The sequence below is a fragment of the Nannospalax galili genome, unplaced genomic scaffold, assembly GCF_000622305.1.
Source record: "Nannospalax galili isolate Female #2095 unplaced genomic scaffold, S.galili_v1.0 scaffold586, whole genome shotgun sequence".
NCBI lineage: Eukaryota > Metazoa > Chordata > Mammalia > Rodentia > Spalacidae > Nannospalax > Nannospalax galili.
The window spans coordinates 5,288,300-5,294,299 of NW_008355363.1; positions in this window are offsets into that span (position 1 = coordinate 5,288,300).

Here is a 6,000-nt window from a genome sequence, read left to right on the forward strand (position 1 = left end):
ATTCAATTTATTTCAGAAGTTGTAAAGTTTTCAGAAGCTTATGGATAGCAAATTACAAATCCTTTGACTTCCTTTTCATGTGCAGACAAAAAAAATTTGTGAAATGGTGTTGGAGGCCAAGCCTTAAGTGTACCCCTGACCCAGTTTGAAACAACCAGGTGGCCTTGTGAAAACATGTTTTTCTTGCCCTAATTTTTTTCTACATTTTACTTCCTTATCTTGTGAAACCACCAGGGCTCATGACTGTAGTAGAAATTCCCCTGCAGGGCCTTGCTGCCTTCCACTACCCCCCCCTCCCCCGCCTTCTCTCTGCCCTTTACCTTCCCCCACTCTCTGCTTTACTATATTAACACTGTGTGATTGCTCAGTAAATGAGACTTGATCAGAATACTGTCTTGTCTCTATTTCTTTGTGCCCCCTGTCTATTCATTCCTTCAGGTTCAGTCTCGGTGCCCCACGCTGTTGCTCCACGGGTCAGGGCAAAATGGCATAGCTCCCCCGCCACCATTTTCATAAGGCATAGATAATGTGCTCTTTCAAGGCAAACTAAAACTAAAAATTGCATTCAAATAAATGACATTTTCATTGTAATGTGTTAACTTGGATACATTTCATATGTTGTTAACTCTTCAAGTGTAATGCATTATCAAAAAAAAACTTCATGTCTTTTAAGATTTTTTTGTTTCAGTGTTCAGACATATATGTCAAATTAACCACTTGGTAAAAGTTAAAGTCAATAAATATCAGTTTAAATTTATAAGAAAAATATTTATTTTGCTGATATCTGAGGCAAGTCTAAAATGTCAAAGCATATGTTTAAGGCTCTATTCCCTAAACTATTCCTTCCCCAGTTTTAGTCTATTAGCATATCAATGACTTCATTTCCTTGGGTTAAGGTCTAGACCCCTTGTAAACTCCATCTGGAATTCCTTTAATTCATTTGTATCTTTGTCCTGTTATGCACGTCTGGAAGAGTCAAAGAGTCTGACTGAATAAATTTAACTGCTCATCTACCAAATTTGCTTCAGAACTTTTAGGTGTTTAAAGGGGGAAAAAACATGATCCATGTAATATTTATTATCACTGTATTTTTAAAAGCAGACCAAAACTCACCAACTTATAAGAATAGCCTTTATTCAACTTGTGATTCTGAGTGTTGGCAATTTAGTCTGGATCAGTTGCGAGTTTTGCTGGCTTTGGCTGGGTGTCTTCTAGTCAGTTCTGGGTCAGGAAATTGCCTCTCCTCCTGGGGATTATCTGGCTCTCAGGTGGAATATTGAACAGTACCTGATAAAGGATAACTAGGCACCATATCTCTCCTCATCTATCACGCTATCCTAGGCTTGTTCACATAATGTCAGTAAAGTTCCATGGGAGAGAGTGGAATTTTTTTCAAGGTCTCTTTAACCTTTATTCACAAAGAGTCCAGCGCTATTTATGCCACATCACACTAGTCAATGCAAATAACAACATTTTGGGAGAGGAGAAATAGTGGATACCTTTTCACAAGAGTTGCAGTGTCACATTCTCAGGGGAGTGGATAAGTGGAGGGCTGGTGACAGTTTGTAGTTTACACAGTACTGAAAATTAGAACCACCATAAATAGGTGTTCTCTGAAGAGGCACCATCCCCTTCTAAGTAACTCTCTTTTGCTTATTTCTAGACAGCTCCTGCCTCTAAATTTAATTATAACACAGACACACCCATACATGCTATTTATTTCCCCTCTGACCTCAGAGGGGGAATAAAGAATTTTTTTTTTTTTTTTTTTTTTTTTTTTTTTGGTCCCAAAGGGGCAAGAATCTATCATAGCAGGGAGGCATGGTGGCAGAGGTGGTTGGAGGAGGATTGGAATCTAGGCTCTCATATCTTCCAGCAGGGGTGTGAAAGCCCTTCTTTTTGTCAGTTTGGCTTGATTTCCAAAGCTTCCCTCTTTCTCTATCAATTACATCTTTCCCTTGTGTATTCAATTAAATCTACTGCATCCCTTTCACCAATTTACCGGTCATTAAGTCTTCTCAATCTCAAAATTTGCCATGTGCTTACATTTATTTCGAGCTTTCACCTTTCTACTTTGATTGGTATATACAAAGTCTCCAAAAATGAAGCAATCAGGAATACAACTCAGCTACACTGAAAAAGCATATTTTTTGGTACTAGAAAGAAACATTGGGAGAAAAAAGGCATGAATATATTGCTTATACTTCTATCAGAGGATAATAATACTTTGATTTTGTGAGTGTAAGCAAAAATTTCTTAATAAGAAATTCGTTTCGGCTCTAGTGTTCCAAAGAGAATGACCTTGTATAATTTTTAACCTTTCTTGGGATAATTTTAATATCTGTAAAGTGCTATTGGTAATATAGCTCACATATTTATTATGAGTGTGTATTTGGCAAGGAGATATTTTTAGCCAATTGACAGGCAAAACCATTATTAGTGTCCACAGCTAATGAAAATACAACCTCTTTAGACTTAATTACCATGTTTAATGTGTTTAACTATTCATAAGAGGGTCATCAGTACCTGCTAATGGTCAATGCCAATATCTTTTATTTATTCCTTATTTAATTTGATGCCTATACCATTTGACATGATTGATTCCCTTTAATTTATCAAATTGCCTTACTACTCTCTTTATATAGTACAGTTTTTGCTTTGTTTTCTTCATCACTCTGACTAAACTTTTCAATCAATTTTCCATGTTACTTCTTATTGAATTTCTTTAACTTTTGGAGTAGCTCAGGATTCATTAATGGGTTAATTTTAATAACCTATGTGTAGTCTCCCTGGGAAATCTTAGCTGTTTCATTGCTTCAACTACCACAACCAATATGATTGGTCTCCAAGAAGCAATTTACACATTTTACTGTGCTCCATACTCACATATATAATTGCCTACTTTATATTTCCAAATGAATATTTTTAAAATATCTTGATTTAAAGTATCTAAATTTGGAGACGTGATCTTCTATCCAATGTGCAATCTTAATGATGTTTGCTGTACAAATTTTTGTGGGAAGAAACATGAACAAATGTCTACAAACTCCATAATGATTCTACATAAATATAGCTTAGTGAAATAATTGAGTTTATTTGCATTATTTATAGGAGCATGCATGAGGGGTTATTAACATTAGCATGGATTATTGCATCAACAATAGCCTACACTAATGTGTGTGATGAATCATGGAAATGGCATCCCCAGGGCTCCCTGCCCCACTTGTAGGCAGCTTCACTGAAGAATCTCCTCTTTCCTAGCACCTGTTTATTTTTTATCTAACCTCAGGCAGGGGCATCATTATTTTTATAAGATTTGGAAGTTTAACTGAGTTTTGTAATCTTCTTTCACATCCCTCCAGATGAGAATGTTAAAATCTGGAAGAAATAGCAGTACAACAGTGTTCTTGTAGTCCCCAAACTTAAGAGGATTGTCCCACATTCAAGACTAGGCTGAACTATGTAGTGAGTCTATGCAGCCTGTGCTACAGAGTAAGCCTCAAGTGGTCAACCCTAAACACATTTACACACAAGCAACACAAAGTGAACTCAGTAGGTTTTACATGTATATATTTACTTAAATGTATGTAACTAAAAAAGAAGAGGTCATGAATTTGAGAGAAAGTGTGGGAGTCGGGGGAGAGAGAGGAGATGGTTGGAAATGATGTAAATCCAGTATTGTGTATGAAATTCTCAAAATATGTAATTGAAATTTTAATAACTAAACATCAATAACAAACATTAGAAGAATTTTTACCAAAATATAAATAATGCTTATCAGTGTGTTGTGGAATTCAGTAATTTTTCTCCCTTTTTACGTGTAATGGTAAAGAAAAATTTCTTTTGCCCTCTGATGTTTCAGTAACTGATTCTGTTGAAGTAAACTGATGACAGCACAATTAATAGAAGAAATAGCGAGGCATTACATATACAGGGACAACACTGGAAAGTGAACATCCAATAAAACTGTCAGATTTAGAAGTTTACGTATCTTCTTCATGGGATAGCATGAGGTGGGAAAAGCATGAAATGTTAAAGGAATAGTAAAGGATGTCTTAGAGTAGACGAATGGACTTGTATAACAATTGACTTGGACATATTTTGTCTGGACTCCGAGTGCAGTGTCTTTCTAGGCTTTATCTAAGTGAGTTCATCGTCTCTGCTTAATGACATTATAGGGACAGTCAAGAACATTGTATTTTTTCCTGAAGAACTTCCATTAGTCACAAAAAGGAGACTCTAGAAACAGGTTTGGAGTGACAAGAAATGACAAAGAAGAAGAGTCTTGAAAAGGTCAAAGAGACATTGAGGTTGGCTTTCAATTTTAGTGTACTAAAACAATCAAACATCCTACTTTGAGGTATCATTTTCTGACCCCAATTTTATCTATACATTTAATAAATCCCTTATGATGAACATACAATTTAAATGAATGCACATATATTTAAACCATATGTAGTAACTTATTAAGGTTTACAAATAAGTAGAAGAAATTTTTATCCAAATTTTAGCATATTTTCTCGCTCATGAAAAAAACAAATGAAGTACAAATAATAAATATTGAATTAGTCACTGGTGTTTGCAAAATGTTGAATTTACTGTATTTGTACAAACATAAAGTTGACTGAAAATATGTTTTGTTTAAAGACATATAAGATAGTGATTAATGTCTTTCTTTGGTGATATAAATGTGTATTGAATTTTTGTTTCTGTGAAATTAAAATGCGATATAGGATTTATGTAGATTGAAATGAAAGAGTTCAAAGGGAAAATGGGAAACAGAATGAAAGCCACCTAAATTTTTCAATGAAAAAAAATGTGTTATCTGTTATTACAAACTAGTGGCATGATATACTTCCAGCCTCATTATATGGCAAAATAAGTTTCAGTGTATCTCATGTAGGGGACATGGCAAGACACTGTTGGGGTCAGCTTGAGGAGTTCCCTTCCTCTTAAAGATTTCTACTCAGAAAACCTGATCTTTGACAATCCCAAAGAAAAGAATTTCAGGATGACTGTGAATGATGCCGAACTCACAAGGGAATACATATCATTTAGATGTAAATGCGGGTATAGGCACACACAGAGAAATTCACAGAAAGAGAAAGAGACACACAGACAGAGAGACAGACACACAGACAGAGAGACAGACAAAGAAAGAGGGACACAGAGAAAGAAATAGAAAGAGAAGCACAGAAAGTTAGATTCTGAGCTTTTAAAGAGAGTCACACTTAGGTACAATCATATATATTTGATTTGTGGCTTTTTAAGTTACATTGTTCAAAGAAAATAAATTTTAGAACAAAGTTTAATGATTAAGCAAAGTTTAAAGTTTAACCATTAAATTAAACATGCAGATATACCTCTCTTCTAGTCTTACATTTCTTTTGTAGATGAAATTGGAAGGTGGTTTTATGAGTAAGTGCATTATTTAGGTTTAGGGATAAGAGAGGAGTGGTACAGAGACAAATGGGTAAAAATAAAGTTTCTCATATTTTATTTACATGTTAATTCAGAAACTGACTACTTCTCATCTGACCTCAGCAGCTTGTGATGTTTTATAAAAACATATGGAGCCTAACTTCTAATGACTCATGTCATCTTAACACAAATGGCCCAACTCAAGAAGCATAACTGGTACTTTCATATTTACTACCCAACAAGACAGTGAGATGCCTGTGTATCAGTTAAGGTTCCACAAGAGATAAGAACAAGTAATTTCCCTTAACTGTTATAAAAGAACTCCCATTCATTCACACTGGGAGAACAATTCTCTCTCTCTATGAGCATTCCCCTACTGCACCTTCTAGTGCGTTTACTTTAATAAGTTTTCTTTGAAGAATTTTTCTACATATGTTCTTATATGGTAATTTTTTAATCTTTTTATTGAATTTTTTTGTCTATTTCATACAGAATAGCTCGAATAAAACCCTGTCCCCACTGGCACCCTCCCATAGCCTCTCACCCAACGGAGCCCATATACTTGTCATCCCTCTAAAG